General features: G+C 41.8%; 1 pseudogene; it reads right to left on the reverse strand.

Annotated features, from left to right (window-relative positions):
- Positions 1-9108: 9108 nt before the first annotated feature.
- Positions 9109-9227, reverse strand: LOC139991831 (5S ribosomal RNA; annotated as a pseudogene).
- Between the last annotated feature and the right edge of the window lie 9248 nt (positions 9228-18475).

Genomic DNA, 18475 nt, shown 5'->3' on the forward strand with positions numbered 1-18475 from the left:
CAACTGTTTTCCCTATTTATCGTAATTCGTGAAGTTGATCAGCGTAATCGCTTCTGCGCAGATCGTCTCTCATAATCAAAGCGATTATAATAACTGACTACATTTGTTTTTAATTTCAAGCTTGTATAAAGGATTTAATTGAATTTCCATATCGCACAAGAAGACTGAGTAGTTGTAAGCGTTGTTTGTGTCATTTCCTCCCTCTGTGTGTCGTAAGTGACAAACGGGATTTTTCTTCGTGGCTCTTAGCGTTCTGTACTGTAAACGGCTATTCGGCGTTTGTAAGTGATGAGATATAATTCAGAATCCGTTCTTTCAACACTTCCTACATGTAGTTTTTCCAATCCAAGCCTAGGAGAAGTTAAATACTCCATATCCCGTAAAAGTTTCTACAGTAAGAAAATCTGGATTTCCAATCATCGGAAGTTCCAGCCGCGGAAATATATTCGAGAGTTTTTTCTTCGTCCAGTTAGAGTAATCTCCTCTTTTATCTGACTTTTGGTCACTTCTCGTTCCAATATATTCCTTCAGTCGTCATTAGTCTTGTCCTTTCATAGCAGAGTAATCTTTCTTTTACTGTCAGATGAATGACCGGTATATCTTAGCTATCACACGGGCCACATCATAATCTACAGTTTTATAACGATAACCAATCCTCTGACATATCAGCAATTTCTTTATTATATGTTGGAAAGCATACAGCGTCAATTTCTGCGTTTGGCCACTTGTTGAATAAGTTGACCAACGTTAATACATATACATCGTATATATTATATAATTATTTAAAATTATTGCCTCTTACACGAAAATATATTATAATTCGCTTCTTGTTGCTACATAAAATGATATTACCGTGTGCTCTAAAATGTTATTTCACGTTAAGTACATCGTAACAAAGCATATTCTATTGTTTCAAGAGGTACGTCGCACTTCTTATGCTTAATTTAATTCCATTAGTAGCATAATTACAAACACGAATGAATTTTATGAATCGTTGGACATTCCCAGCTCCTAATCTTCTCTCGGGCATAATCCTATACTATACTACACATCTTAGCCTGATGCTAACTGCTTGTAATTGGATTGTATGTTAAAGGTTCATATCCCTGTGATTAAATTAATAAAAAAAAAAAAAAAAAAGAAATAACGCTGTCATGTACTAATTTTTATAGCGCAATGCGCAAAAGGTATACTTCCATATACGTAACCTTCAGAATCTGCGAGTTAAAAATTGTCACAGTTTTATTCTATTGCTGATTTCTTTCATTTCTATGAAACTTATGGAGAGCTAAGGTCTTGTGATACGTGTGAATTGTATTATTGGGAATCATTTGGATATAATGAAACGCTCTTATTTGCGATATGAGTGAGATATGAAGTGATGAGGAATTATCATTGTAAATATCTATAGAAATACCTGCTTGTCCGGAAAAAGGTACCAACCAACCAGGATACGGTTCTTTTAGCGAAGAAGAAATTATACTTGGTCGCACTATCGCAACAGTCAATCCTTTGCTATTGTTGGATATTGTCTGCTCTGCAAGATTCTTGGTGAACGCGTATGTGTTCGGATACGTTTTTAAAACTCTTTCTTCGAGCAGATTAATCAATTCTTTGTCTTGTCGGTTGCATATATCTATCACGAGAGAGGGATCAAGGTTCGTGCTGCAAAATTATCAAGCATAAGATAACATATTCGTCACGCTGAAGTCATTAATAAATTACAAATTTGACACATTCAAGGATTTAAAATGCAAAAACACATAGAATGTATAATAATATAATAGAATATAATAAAATAATACACAATAATATAGACAAAATCGAAGATGAAGTACTTGCTGTAATTTTTAGTAAACGAACAAAGTTCTGCTTAGATTCTGCTGCTCAAATCATGTTTAAACGTCTTAAAATATGAATTTATAATGATATCAGTGTCTAGTTGTTATCATGTACGTGTATCAAGAATAAAAGTTCATTATTAAATTTAATAAGAAAAAGAAATTAGTAAAAGGTAAAATAACTTTCAATCCGTAATTTTTATCATTGACAGATCATGTATCATTGATTATTTCTTGTGTAAGTTCTCTTAAATCTATACCTGTTTTGACAAGTATTTTTCATTTCAATGGAGACTTGCAAGTGTTAATTAGATAAATAAGTAAACAAATTATACTAAGCTGTCAATTACTTTCATCGTTTATCTCTATTTATAAGTAGGTTATGCACGATATATAAAAAGTTGTTTAAGAAATGACGAATTATAACTGATTCTTACGTGTAGACCTTTTCCTCGATGTCTGATAGATTCGAATTGCTGTATGCTGTGCTCACATAGACAACGCTAATTACATGCTTCAGTTCCTTGCACAGTTTGATAATATTAGCGGTACCTTTCACATTTGCATTGACGATCGTATTCAACGGTTGATGGAAATTGATAGCGGCCGCAATGTGGAACACTATGTTTACATTCTCTATCAACATATCTCTGTCTTTTTGCAAAAGATCTAAATCTGGTAGAGCCACGTCGCCCTCCACGAGATGAATTTTATAGAAAAGTGTTGGGTTTTGTGCTTTGACACCATCGAAAATCTGAAGAAGATAATATATAAGCTCAGTTCTCAATATAAAATGTTATAATCAATATTTCCCAACATAGAATTATATAAATTAAGTATACTAATTTTCTGTTAACACATTACTGACCGATCAGGAATAAATTCTTTTTTTAGGCAGAAAGTTTACTTGTTAGTTTTTGTTTAACGTAGCCGGTCAACAGTGTGTTGGAAGTGTATGTCCGCAAAAATGACTTGCAATTTTTTTATACATTCCTAGACTGGTTTAAAATTTGTTCAGTATAATTACGATACTCGCATCTCATTATAGAGCTGACAAAGTTTCAAAAAATGTATCTATCCCACGTAGTATATGCATACAATGTTGCAGTGCCTACATATTTTCGTAAGTCAGTATAAGCTTGCATTATTATATTCAAACTGTCATATCTCCACGAGACAATAATTTATATCAAAGAGGAAATGAGAGTACTCGCGTTTATGTTCCTGATTATTCCCGGACTAATGTTGCATCACGCGAACAATACTGGAAGGTGACCCACGTTAGCATATAGAAGAACCTATAAAGATACGGAACTGCCCTATTGGGTTCCTCATTAGTATAGACAAGTATCTATTTAGCTTTATGCGGCACGAACCTATTTAACTGTACGGTTACACGGAAAAGTTCATATGTATTTGTCTGTCCGAGATAGGTAAATATGAGAATAACAAAATCGTACAATAATTAGACTAATTCTAAGATGCCGAAAAAGGAGAAAGTAATTGTTTACAATGTTTGTTTTAGAGAAGAAGAGAAAACATTCCCTTTCAAACGATAACAGATCAATGGAATTGATGCTATAATTTTAATGTATTCTTCATGCGCAATAGTTTTTTTTATATTTGTAAAAAATTCACAGATATATTAAATTTTTGTAAAAATATTCGACTGTTCTCTAAAATTAAATTTTGTCTACCAATATTGCTACATAATGCCTTATATTTTTATATTTATATTCCTATATGTGCCGGATCATTTTTGGAAAACGGGGCGTGTGATAAGTTTTGTTGCAAGTTGTCCATAGTTGTCTTACACCACATGATGTTTGTTTATGGGAATGTATTTAAAATATAAATGTAAAAGTTAACAAGTGATATCTATGATAGAGTGCTCGAGATGCCTATGACGATGAATTTAGGTTCGATAACGAATACACGGTCAAAGGGATGGCGATTCCGATTAGGAATTCGATGTACGTGTTCACTGGGCTTTTTCTTTTATTATACGTGGAGAAATCCTCATGGACACTCGGTGTTGCTTTTCGCAGCAACCGAGTAGTGTCGGACTCTTACCGACTAAAACTCCACGGTGGCCATCCTCACGTTTTTAGTGGAGGTACTATGGCTCTCTTGCGCTTTACTACCAGGGGGTACCCCTCGTCGTGTTCTCCCTTATTGAGGGAGGCATCCTTTGTTTCTTTTTTATGTTGGGCCGCTAGGGGGGACCACGCCTCTAGCGTCGAGATCCTTGTCTTGTCGCTCTAGCTGGATCGCGGGCTCTTTTCCTTTCTCTCTTCACGAGCATCACCTGCTCGCAGAAGGTGCGGACGGCGGTGTATTCCTGGCGCCCTCTCAGCATTGCTTTTAATAGTAAAAGCTATAGAGCTTCGAGCTGAAGGACGCGTCGCGGTTCCGCCCACGTCGGACAAAACTCCAACGTGTGCTGCGCCGTGTCCTCCTCTTCCTCCGGAAGGTCCCCTCCCGCTGTATGCGTAGCAGGTACTCCCCGAATACTCCGTGGCCGGTGAGCACCTGTGTCATCCTGTAAGTCAGCGGGGCTCCGCCTTGGTTCCTCCAGGCCTCCCAGTTAGGAAGCACGGCGCGGACGGCCCTGTGTGGCCGCACGGCACCCTCCTCGGCCAATTGGTATTGCCATCACTCCCAGGTTTCCCTTTTTGCTGCTTTCCGCGCGTCCAGTGCCGACTGGTTTTCGGGCGGTGGAGTTGTCGCCCACCCGTCCGAGCACAGGGCCCTCAGGTGTTTGTACACCCGCCGAAGTGCGGGCGCCTGTAGCTCGAACGGGGGGGGGGGGACGCGGCTAGTATGGTTGCTGACGCGTAGGACACTGTACGGTATCCCCTCACTGTGCGAATGGCGGTCGTTCTCTGCAGCCTTTTCAGCAGTAGTAGGCTGCGGCGGCTCGCCATCAAATCTTCGGCCCATATAGGGGCCCCGTAGAGGACTCGGGACCGGACTACTCTCTCGTAGAGTCGACGGACGTTCACTCCTGCTCCGCCGATGTTCGGTAGTAGGCCGCATAGGGCGTTAGCTGCGGCAGTCACCCTCTGGACCAGAAGCTCGAAGTGTGGTTTGAAGGACCACTGGCTGTCGATGGTAAGTCCCAGATATTTCATCTGGTTCCCCACCGGCACTGGCTCCCCGTTGATCTTCACGGACAGACCGGGAGGAGGTGTTCTTCTGCGTCGTTTTTTGAAGAACCATAGGGCCTCGGATTTGGCAGGTGACACGCTTAGACCGAGTTCCTGGATGGCGTGCACCGCACACACCACGGCATCCTTCGCGAGGTTGACAGTTTCGTGCCAATGACGCCCTCCAATGAGTACTAGGGTGTCGTCCGCGTAGCACACCAAGCCCGCGTCCGGTGGCATAGGGCATCGAAGGACGCGATCGTAGGCGGTGATCCAGAGGATGGACCCTAGCACGGAGCCCTGCGGCACACCGCGCTCGACCAGTCTTTTCACCTCTCCATCCCTATTGGTGTACACCACCCATCTGTCGCTGAGGTATGCCTCGATGACTCTGACGAGGTACGCTGGTACCTCGTGGTGGCGCAGTGCCTCCACTATCCTCGCCCAGGGGATGGAGTTGAAGGCGTTCATGACGTCGAGGGAAACCGCTATCGCCACTCCTTCCCGGGTGATCATGTCCTTCGCCATGGACCTTACTTGTCCCACGGCGTCCACCGTCGAGCGTCCTCGTCGGAACCCATACTGGCTGTCGTGCCAACCAGGCACTCTTCGCGTCATATGGGCTTCCAGACGGGCGGCCACTACTCTTTCTAGTAGTTTGCCCACCTCGTCCAATAGGCATATCGGCCTGTATGCGGATGGCGAGTCCAGCGGGCAGCCCCCTTTGCGCTGCAATACGAGCCTTGTCGTTCGCCATGCGGGGATAGACGCCTTCCTTTAGGCATCTTGTAAATAGATGTCGCAGGCGAGGCGCCATGGTGTCCGTCGTCTCCGCCCAAGCCCGGCCCGGGATTCCATCCGGACCTGGTACCACGTCACGGGATGCCATCTTCCTCGTTGCCTCGTGCAGCTCCGCCTCGGTGACTCGGAGTTCCTGTCTCCACTCCGTCGTCGTCGGCGCCCTCCCGCAGTTCTCGTCGGAGGCAGTGGCGGAAGGCGGTCCTGGTTGCCCAGCACAACTGTCCTGCCGTGGGAACGGAGTCCCCATGACGTTGTCCGGCACCACTGGGTCCATATTTCCGGTCAGCGGAGGGGGGGGGGGCGAAGGTCGTAGCTTGTTGGTCACGATCCTATACGGCCTCCCCCACGGATCGGATTCGACCGACTCTATTAGTTCCGTCCAAGACCGAGCTTTTGCGATCTTGATCTCCCGCTGGAGGGTGCGCTTCGCCTCTTTATAGGCTTCGTAGGTGCGAGAGATCTCCTCTTCGCCGCGCGTCTGCCTGCGACGGCGTGCCCACAAGAATCTTCTGCGGGCGCGACTGCAGCCCTCTCGCAGCCCTGCGATCTCTGGCGTCCACCAGTAAACGCAGCGGTCGCGCCCACCCCCGGGATGGAGCGCGGCATTGAGACGTCGCATGCCGCGCTCATGTACCTTCGGAGGTTTTCCGCTTCCTCGTCGACGCTTCCCAGCGCAGTCGTCCTCTGGGCGTCCCAGCTCCAGGTCGAGACGATGGCTGCCGCCCGTAGCATCTCCTTGTTTCTTTCCTTGAGACGCCATCTGCGTGGCGGTGGGTCGAAACGGTTCGCTCTTCCCCTGGTGTCGCTGCTGTCCTCCGTCAATCCGTCTAGGTCCCCGACCCAGTTGGAAGCGTCAGGAACACGGTACGGCTCGGCCACTACCGCGAGGGTGACTCCGTTCTCCCGGATGGTCTGGAGGAGCAGGTCTTGCGCTTGCCTCCCTCTCTCTAGGTTGCATTGGAGGAGGCTTTTGAACTTACTCGTTCAAATCCATGGCCTCCCCCCGGCCATCCCCAGCTGTTTCGGTGGTGCTCCTTTGTGTCGTTCTCGCCGCGACGGTTGGCTCGCGAGTGGGGCGTCTTCTTTTGATCTGTGGGGGAGCGCATGCCACCCCTCCCAATCTGTGGTCAGCGGGTGCCCCGAGCGACTCACACAAGGTGCACTTGGGCGTGGCAGCTGGACACTTTCTGGCGCGGTGTCCGCTTTCACCACATCGGTAACATAGTTGTTCCCGATCCACGGCAGACACGCAGGCCGCGCGTACATGCCCCAGTTCCAGGCATCTGTAGCACTGCGGGAGCCTTGCCGGTATGGTTATTATTCTGGCCCTGGACCAACCCAGCGCCACTTTTCCTTCCCTGGCCAGTTTTCGGGCTCCGGCCACCGGACACTTAATCCATGCAGACCCGAGGCCGCCTCTGGATGTGCCAATTTCCCCAACCTGCACCTCCGCGCTGTTGCATCCCGCCGCCGAGGCCAGTGCTCTTCCCTGCCCACCGAGAGATGTCGATCCCGACCACTCGTAGCTCCGCCGTCTTTGTCGGAGCCGCGACTCTCACCGCGGTCTGGTCCAGTACCTCTGTCAGTCGTGCTGCTAGTCGCGAGGCTTTTCCTCTGTCCCTGTCCCCAGGGACCCTTATAATTATGGCGCCCGTCATAGCTTTCCGCATCTCGACGGACTCCACACCCCTATCTCCGTGAGTGGGATCTTCTCCCTTGCCGTTGCGAGCACATCGGCGTACGACATACTCGCTCCTTCGTTTAGCGTCACGCTCACCGCGGATGTTCGCGATGTGCGGGGGAGCGCGGTCGTCCTTGGTACCTGCGCCGGTGTCTTCTTTGTCGCGGCCATGGCGGTACTCGATCTCGGTGCTCCTGCGGCTCTGGTCAGTGTAGCCATGGTCGCCCTTTTCCTTGTCATTTCGGGGGCGGCTGTTTTTTCCGGCTTTTTCTGGTCTGCCCTCCTCCTTCTTCTGGGCTCTACCACTCTCCATTCCTCTCCCCCTTGCTCTTTCGGGGGGGGGGGGGGAGCGGCGTAATCTGGGCTGCCCGGGGAGCGGCTGAATGGTCCGCCTTGTTTCGAGGTTCTGGGGTGCGAGGTCGTCGGCCCCCAAAACGCTCTTCAATGGCCCTGAGTATTTTGGGCCCGAACTCCTCCATCCTTTTCTCCAATCTGGAGATGCGCTCGCTGTCACTTCGGTCTGTTCGCGGAGGGTGGCTGGGCTCAGGGACCGAGCCATCACACCGTGGGCACCCATGAGCGCAGGCGGGCCTTCGCGCTAGTTCTTGGCGAAGTGCCACGTTCTCCTCCTCTAGCGCCGTCAGCCTTGCATTCACAAGCCTTGTGGATGTGGTGTCGCTGCTGTGAGCTTGTTCGGTCCTCTTCGCTGCCTGATCCCTCCATGCGGTGGTGATGTACGAGGCAGCGTCTCTCAGTGTCCTTTTGAGATTGGCCGACGTCGTTGCGACTCTCATGATTTCCGAGAGTTGTCGCGTAACCTCGTCGGCCGGCAAGCACGTTCTAACCTCCAGCGCGAGCTCTTCCGAAACGTCCGGGGTCAGCGACGTTAATTTCCTCTTTTTTTCTCCTCTGGACATTGAGGAGCCCAAAGACGAGCGGGACATGAATGACGTGACCGATTCTTCGTCATCGTATTTTGCTCGCGCCCAGGATCTTCTTCTTATCGGAGGGATATAGTCGTCCCCTGCAGCCGGGCGAGGAAGGTGCCCTCAGGCCTGTCCGCGATGCTCTGCGGGCCCCTCTTCGTTCTCCTTGGGGCTTCGTTCACCTCCATCCTGTTGTCATCGCTTATCGCCTCGCCAGGCGTAGGACGCGTCCGGGGGCCTGGCGGTCCACCCTCGGACGGCCGTGGTCGTGAGATGACGACGCAGCGAGGCCCACTTTACAACCCACGACTGCGCCGGTACTGGGGTCTCCCTCCCCTGCACCGTAAACTTGCTTCTTACTGTTGTCTAAATCCATAGTGTTTTTGTTTTCATTTTGTCGCCAAGTCGTCAACAGAGGTTTCCATCCTGGTGCCACTCACTCTTTCACACCCTGTCCCGGCCGAGGCCGGTGCAGAGTGACGGGGGGACCTCACGGGAAGGTGAGGTGAGTGGTCTTGGCGGGTATGGGCCCATCAACTTCTCCGAAGCTCTCCGCACCGGATCGGCGAACTGACGGGCGTCAGAGGCTCCGACCAGCCGCCATCCGACTATATGAGAGAGCATCAGATCCATCGGAGTTTTTCGGAGCATGGTCCTATGCATCGAGAACCCATACCCGCCTCGTGCCTCCCCCCCCCCCCCCCCCCCCAGGCCAACACAATACGGAGTTCCCAAGTGGTCACCCATCTAACTGCTATCCGTGCCCAGCGTTGTTTAACTTTCGTGATCAAACGAGAACGAGTGCTCTCAACGCGGTATGGGCGTTGACCCACGTGTTCACTGTGGCTAGTCGAACTTATCTGACTGACCCTCAGTCCAAGTGGAACTGTCCTTATATACTCCTCTCCGTACCTCTCTGTATCCCACGGGTCAATCTTTGTTTTTAAAGAGAGCTATTTAATTAATCCATACCTCTATTAGGTACACGTCCCTCCCGTGACCGTGGCTACGTTCAGTGACACATTATGTCACTTCGAGCCCAAACCCACTGTCATAAATCTCGGGTAATTATAATTGACTTAACTCATAAACAGCTATTTCTCAGTTTTATTGTTTAAGTACGACTATAATAAAAAGTCTGGAATAAAGTATTGGAGACCTTCCCAAATATTCCGAAAGAAAGGCTCCGGTGCGCCTTCATCTCCGACATATATATGTCGGGTTAGGGTTAACACTTGGGTTTGGGGCGTGTAAAGAATCTGCGCCAGGGTCGCTCATCGTCGGTGTACAATCGATGATATCTTTTATTGTCACAAATACAAGATAAACTACCGGTCTCGATACTCGAACGATAATGACAACGATCGTGGGGTCGGTATAGCGAATCCACGGCCCACGGGATAACTGATCTACTTTACTTCGAAGTCTAAGTCGAACTCGACTTACTCCTCGTGATACAAGGATCGCTTGATTAACTCTCTACTAAGACGTAGATTATTCACTGATCGTACAAACACACTAGGTATCTAACTAATGCGACTGTAAGAAAAAGAATGACTTTCCGTCGCAACGACGCTGCAGAGGAAAACTATGGTGGGATGTGCCTAAGGGCACGAGGTCATCGGATTCGTCAAAGAAAGCCTCCGCTCGGAGGGTGAGGGAAATAGACGTTGCTGTTAAATTGGTTAATCTCCATGTTGGCGGTTAGAAAAGAATGCTAGTCGCTCTTGAGAGAGAGTTCCTAGCGGGAAGCGTCGTACGTGAGGAAATCAGATCTCCCGTATCTTGCCGCAATAGGTGACAGATATACGGGCTGATATAATAAAGACTGTTTGCCAATCTGAAGGACTTTAGTTAACCAGATCCTAAGATTTGTAACGGTTCCTCAGGCTACCTGAACATAAACTGCGAATGATGTATCGGCATCTGGCGATCATCCTACCCAAAAAATGGGGTCTGTGTGTGGCCGCTGGAATGTTTATTGTCAAGTGTCGTTACGGCCAATTCTTTAAAGGCGAGCTATGCAACTCCATATCTCTGTTAGGTGGAACGTTCATCCCGCCTAAGCTCATTGTCTCAAGTTTCGAATAACTGTATTTGGGTTGTTTTGTAAATGCTACAGTATTGAGGTTTTCCAAATAATTTCAACGGGGGGTCCCGTTGTCCTTTCATCTCCGACATATATATATTTCTTTGTAGTGACTTTTAATTGGTTATTTCTTAAATTTTCGCTGAAAGATTTTGTATCCTCGTTTCATTTTTCACAATCTTTTTTTCCGATCTTTCGCTGTTTCCTCGCTGGATATCAAATGAGACATATCGTCTGTTTTCAATATAATATAAAATGTTCATCTTAATATAAAAATTTTCGTTACTAACGAAAGTAAGTGCTGCAAGTTAAACTGATTAACCGAATATAAGTCATGTGCAACCCGAAAGGAGGGTGGACTGTGAGAGAGTGTGTGAAAAACATGCAGCTAGCTTGACTATTATACATAACTATAATTGTTATTTTGATTTGCTAAATACATATATTCTGCTTATTTTACATTTGATTAATTAATCCCATCGATAAGATAGATAGAAGTGTGATTAGTTACTTTATTCAATTACATAGTTGCACAAATTATTCATTATATTTTCATCTCTTTACCTTTTGCCTATAATCAATTAGTTTTCCCGTTTTCATCGTTTTTGTAAACGAACACGCATGTAAGACAGATATCAGAGATATCATACACTTCATCAGAAATATTATTCAGTGTGCTACGATTTATTATTAAACAATTGATACTTAGATTTTACTACAACAAAAACATTATCGCGACGAAAGTCAATCTAATTTTAAATCTAAAACGCTATCGTGTATTGAAAATATATTAAAATTATTGTTTCATTTCACTGATTCATTATCGTTTGGAAGGGAATATTCTCCTATTTCCTCGAGAAAAAATATAGTAAACAATCAATTTCTCTTTCTTGGGCAATTTGCAAATAGCCTAATTATTGCACGATTTTGTTATTCTCATACTTACCTATCTTGGACAGAAAAATGCATATGAACTTTTCTGTATAACCGTACAATTAAATAGGCTTTTTGTAGTGTGGAATTAAACATATTCTTGTCTATGTTAATGAGAAGAAAAGTTCCCTAATTGCATAAATTTTTGAATATACTAGCGTGAATCACTTTCCAGTATTGACCGCGTAATGCAGCATCTGTACTACTGTACTATGTGAAACTAGAGCTACGAACGTGACCACTGTCATTTCATCCCTGGTTATATATTGTAATCGGCAGCAATTCTTCCTTCATTAATTCAATCAATTGTTGCAAATCAAAACTAATTCTTCCAAGCAGTCCAATTATCTATTTAACAAAAATTATTATTCTCTGTATTTGAGAATCACGGAGAGAACATTTACAAGTAAAATTTTGCTGATTTTTTAATTTTGCGGTTATTTTATGACTAAAACAGAATACTCTATTGTAACATAGCTAAAAATCGAGAGAAATTGTGAGATTCAATCAAAGACATAATATTTAGCAGAAATAATATTTCAATAACTTTAATATATGTACGCCTTCCAATATTTTAGTATTCTGACAGTATTACGTGCTTTATGTTAGTATTTCTTAATTAGGAGAAGGGTGGAAAAGCACAAATAAAAAGGCAGTTTTAATGACACAAAATTAGATAATTGATCGAAATTTTAAACTGCTACCCTGTGAAAAGTCTTCCTCGATAAGGAACAAGAAATGAACCAATTTGTTTCGAATAGCATCTATTAAGTAAATGAATAAATGAATGAGTTGAAAAGCTGCACTGATGGACTTCAACAACCGCGTTTATTGATGTCTTCGATATTCACGTAAAAGTTCACTGTTATTTATGTCATCTTCTTGCAGAAAATGAGCCGTTTAGTACAAAAACGTTGGAAGTCAAGAAGTTGATTACCAGTTAATGAATGACAAAATAAAACTTCTGTAGGGAATTGAATGGGCCATTCTTAGCTACTCTGTTATCCATCCAAAATTAACGAGTATATACTGATAACATTTATGCTCAAAACAGAATGAAAGTTAGTGTTTCAAATCGCGGTGTTGAATCAAATGGGCGAGAATCGACTTACACCATATTTGCATTAAACGGCTCAAATGAACTTACGAAGATAATTCATTTGTTTCTTGTAAATTGCTCGTTAATCCGAGACTTATATAATGAAATTCCAAAAAGCGAGTAGAATATTATTTACGAACCGGATCATCTATTAGCTTCTTAAATCGTTGTTCTATCGTTTGGTTACGTTTCGGACGGATCAATATAAAAATAGCAGCGATGCGTGAACACGTGCGTATCAGTTTTTCGAGGAGGGCTTTGCCCACGAATCCAGTCGCACCAGTAATAAGAATTCCAGTTCCGGCATAGAATCTCTCGATGGAATTCACATTACGTAATTTTTCATTTATTTCGTTTTCATTAAGTTTTGTATTCATTGTACCAAAATCACAGGGCTTTCTCTCTTTCAACCCAGATATCTGCAAATGAATAAGAAAAAATAAATCGGAAAATTAATAAATAAAGAATATCGTATAATCTTATATATTAAATTTCTATATATCCATTATTTTATATTATCCAAAAAAAAAAGAAAAAAAATTCAGGATAATCCATACTAAGGGAAAAATGATTCCCCGATGTTTGTTCCGCGAACTGCGTATGTGTACGATTCTGTTGCAGTACAACTCATTTGCAAAGTAAATTTCCAAACGCAATTATATGCGTAATCATTAATAATTCACTTGTGTTTTCATTAAATATCGATGCTATAGAAATGCTCCTTTTAATGTAAACATATTTCGTTTCAAAGATTTTTGAAATGCTAATGCATGCAAAACGCTGTTAAAAAAAAAAAAAAAAACAGTATAAAAATTAAATCATTCTTTTCATTCTTTTACAATAAATATTTCATCTCTATTATCGTTCAAATAGTTTGGGGAGGTTTCAACGAATATTATAATATAACTTCCAAGTCGTTTCCTGTAAATTAATATACAGGCTCAATTAATAAAATTTACTACCTCGAAATAAATCATTAACTGTTGATTCATTTAGAAAATATTTTAAATGCAATTTATTGCATTCGAAATAACTGATCAGAAGTATATATTCTGATTTCTTTATGAACAAAATTTTCTGAAATATTGATGTGATCTTGAGTTTGTGTAAGTGTGTGAGAAATGGTGTGCGTGACTCAACGCGCTTTCACTGATATAAATTCCGAATCTTCAGCAACATATATGAGATAGCGAGTGAGTAAAGATAGAGCATGTGAAATTTAGAAGTAATAGAATTTCGAGTATAAATTAGCATTTAAAAGCAATTACGTGTTTTTCCATTAATATACCGTGGCAACACTATAATTTTAACAGGACTGCGGACCGGCCTGCTAACTGAAGATATAAGATGTTCGATAGTACATTAAAAACCCAACAATATACATTCACTCACATTAATGATCAGCACCATGATGTGTGAGATATTTCATTTCATTAATATATCTATTTCTTTATAATAATGCAAGACCATCTCTCCTGATACAGTCCGTTTCGTGTCTGTTCGTATCTGTTCCAAGTGGCAATGTTTAACAAGTGACACTTACCGCGCAAAAAGGACCCTTCCGTGCTACTTATTCCAGCAGCGTAAGAAAATAATTGAACTAGTTCAAGATACTCGCGTTGAAATCATATTTCGCATATATGGAAATGCCGAACTCGCGTGGTTTCACGTTAACGTCCGTCCACGATAATGATTCCACGAAGAATATCCGAATACAGTAAATCGCAAGAGTATTTGTATCTCTCGAACTACAGTCACAAAACGATTTATAATTATTTACATTGCAAGATCTTCCGTTCTTTCCATCAGGAATGTACGTGGCAACGACATTGAAACTTATATAACAGTGAAACTCTCCATGTGTACCTATTCTTACCGGTCAAATGACCGGTCTTTAAAGCAACTATAATTCTTGATATAGAATGAATATAATAGCCAATTTGACAGTGAAAAAATTTAGTTTCTTTCATGTAGAAAAAGATAATGTATATTTCATTCTTTTTCACCGCATTTTTTACAAATTATAGGCTTCTCGATCGCACATCTTCCATGCATTTTTTACATTTTAGACCAATTTTGTTAGTCTTACCGTTTTTGCAATACCTTATCTTGCATATTTTCTGTTCACGTGGAGCGATATTTGTATTTGTTACTGGTTCTGCTGAACGTTCTTTGCATAGCTATTGCTTTTTTTCCTATTCGGTGATAAGTTCTTCTCTCAACTGAGATAAAAATTCTTGCCTCGAAAGTTTTTCTCCCGCGGTTTCTTTATGTAAAATCCATGTATTTATCCCAGCTAGGTCTTAGATATTGAAAAATACTTGTATCATCTCCGAGATATAAATTTTTCAGTGTATTTTCTGGCAATTTGACCGGTCATCCCTACACCGAATTTGATGATATATAATCTAATTGTCTCCGGGATATGAGCATTATTTTTTTTTTTTTTTTTTTATTTCTACAGATGTATACATTGAACGAAGAATCAGTACTATTTTATTTAGTTTAGATTTGGAAATTATCAGAGTACAATTGTTTGAACAATATAATTTTGTTGAGTAGCGTGTCATATTGTGCTTTGTCTGTTCTGCCAATTTTAACAGTTCTCTCCTGCTTGTACGAACTGTTCGAAAAACCGTAACTTTTTTTAGCATAGTCGCGATCGACACGCTTGCAAAGAAATTTTCGGTGGTTAAATTTCATCCACGCCCTGTATGCTAATGTACTATTAATTTTAGAGTGACAAACTCCCCAAGCGGAACTGAAGGTTCTCTCCCTTCATATTTTCCAAAATAGGGAAAGTCGTTTATAATATATTTGCTATTCACATCGGATGATAACTAGAGTTTGATACCACATTTGTCAGGTGTACTGGGCATTTATTGAATATATTTACACCTTGCTTGTGTCAAAAACAATCGTTCATCGATAGTAATATATAATTCTTATTTATAATTGTTGAAAATTGTGGATCTTTGGAGCCGAAATAATGTTATAGGAACACTAAATTTATATTGAGGATTAATATTAAAATAATAATATATTTAGTTCATGGACGATTCCTCATATATTCAACGATACACACTTGCACGCGTCTCAGCACTTTCTTCCATACCCGACTCTTAACCGAATGTTTCTCGACTGCACCGTTTACATTCTTTTGTCTTCGAGACGCTGCGCACACACACATACTGGCACTCACAAACAAGTATCTCCTCTATGCATTTAACCCAGTTCAGCACAGAAAATTATACATATCTCAACAATAATATTTTTGACTGTGCTTAATAGTTAAGTCGGTTCATAACTCACAATCACTGAATTCTTCATGATTCTATTAGTATAGAAAATGTTATTAGATATCATCGATATTTTCCATTTCATAGGTTTGTTATAGTTGAAAAAATTTTCACGACCGCATAATTCTATTATGCGATCCCATTTGGGTCTCTGTTTAAGAAGCCCTGGTTTAGAGCATGTGAGAGGTAGCTTACTCTTTTCCGTACAATTTAACGAGTCAGTAAAAGTAAACGAAACGGGATTATGGCAGTTCCAATCATAGCCCTCTTTACTCGTACACTTTAATTTAAGAACTGTTTTCAACCAAGCAAGAATTCTGGTAATTTATTTTACTATAAACTGGATAATAATTATACCTATAGATAGCAACATATAGCACGTGCACCAATATACCTGCTTATACCAATCTACAATTGTAAATATGGTACAAATTATTCTCTTTTTTCTCGAATTATCTAAAAACGTCATTAATAAAAAACAAAAATGTTTTAACGTGCATCATAAATATACATGTTCTCAATCCATGCATGTACATACATGTACAGGTAGATGAAGTTGAGCAAAGTCAACATTTATTACCTAACAGCTAATAAGTTGTTCCGTATACTTTCTTAAAGTATTCCTTGTAGAGATTTGAAAACCAAATACAAGTATATTATTTTCTTACACAATTGAATTTTTATTTTTATTACATATATATATTTGAATTTTTATAACGTAATACATGTACTGAAAAACTTATCATTGTATTCTACGGAACCTACAAATATCGATTAAATATCTTTGAATTTGTTTGCGTAAGGAATGCCATAGATCAGGTAAGTCTTCATTTTATACGGTTTAGTAGTGAAACTGTAGAAAGGCTGAGTAGACACCGATTTCGACAACTTTTGGATACGATAGAGAAATCGATATTTTGAACAAGTTTTTCCTATGCATGAATTCCTATGCAAGCTGGACTCTCTTAAGTTCTGAGATATTCGTGAAAATTATCTGGTACCATTACAATAAACTATTAAACTATATAAAAGTCTGTAGTTGCTCGTCTGCGGCAACGTATTACGCGTCAGTAGCATTTGGCTGTCGTCAGTCGTTCTTCGTCTGTTTCTAAACGATGGTTTCTAAGCGAGTTGAAAGCCCCGTGTACAACGTGTACATGTTAGGCTACAAGAAATGTCTGTTACGGTTCATAATTCGAATAAAATTTAAATTCACCAATGTATTAGGTTTGAGTTTGAGTTAAAAATGTTTATGTGGTCGCTGCGAGAAGTCGCAAAGAGCTTGCATGAAATAATAAGAAGGTGACCAATGCCGGCACATACGTTGGCACAGGTTATCAACAGATTTCACTATAGTAAGTAGGGCTGTTCCTCACGTATATCGCGGGCATTAAGCGAATCTAGCTCTTATATGTATAGAAAAAAGTTGTTTAAAATGTTATTTTACAACATATCCAAAAATCATGGAACTTTCTAGAATTTAACGAAAAGATTAGAAAATGCTCTTATCCGGTAAATAACTTTCGTACTTTGCTTTATCATTTACATACTGCATAGTAATTATGTTACATAATTATACTCGCTTGCTGTATGTAAATGCAGTTCAGCGAGTTCATTTTTTTTTTTTTCTACTCCTTGAACTACCTGTGCATAGGAGATTGTAGGAGTAGATAGTTTTTGTGGGCTGGGTGATGGAATCGTGAGGTCCTTTACTCTGGGTTTGGGGTACTTGTTATTACATAAGGTCTTGTAGGCTGAGCAGCCTTTGTAGTTCGCAGGGTGGTCTCCTTTACAGTGGATACATTCCGCAGGGGTTTCTGCTGATTTAGTGCATTGGTCTGTAGAATAAGGATCTGCACATTTGACGCAGCAGTAATTGCGGTTGCAATATTTTTGCGTGTGGCCGTATCTCTGACACCTTTTACACTGAACTATCCTTTTTGTAAAAGGTGGTTCGAACTTTATTACCGAGTTCATTAATCGGTTGATGTTATATATTTCTTTGTTGTTTGGCTTTTGCTTTAAATCAACAAAAAATAAAGATAGTGGGTTTTTTGTGATTCTGTGTCTTATATTGCTGATATTGGTAACTTCATGGCCAAGATTTTGGAGTTCGTATTTCAGTTCGTCTAAGTTAGCAGAGTGGTGAATGTTGCGCAGTACCACTCGAAAGGGTCATTCTTGTTTTAGTTGATAAGTGTGGAATTTAGCGTTCGGGGTTTGTTTTTTCTTTCAGTCGTGGGGAGACGCGATCGCGTTGAAGCGCGTCAACGGGAATCGTAAATTCCCGTTACGATTATAACAATCTACACCACGAACAGGTCGATCCCCTTATTTCTTGTGGAATAATATAGCGGTGTTTGTTGTGTAATACAACTGTAGTCTACAGTTCTACAATATATGTACTTTCAATAACTTTTAACACTTGATATCGCGTCTTCTAAGTATGTAATATTAATTTAATCTCGCGTAGATTGTAGTTAGGATGATAATCCTGTTATTTGATCAGGAGTTGACCGACCTTATGAGTTGACTACGTCGAGAGGGAAAGAAAAGTAAATGCCTGCTCTAAGGATAAGACCCTTAACTTGACTATACAAAGATTGGAAGGACAGACTTCTTGAGTTAACTTGACTATTCGAAGATTGGAAGAACAG

Source organism: Bombus fervidus, chromosome 10 (assembly GCF_041682495.2).
Source record: "Bombus fervidus isolate BK054 chromosome 10, iyBomFerv1, whole genome shotgun sequence".
Taxonomy (NCBI): Eukaryota; Metazoa; Arthropoda; class Insecta; order Hymenoptera; family Apidae; genus Bombus; species Bombus fervidus.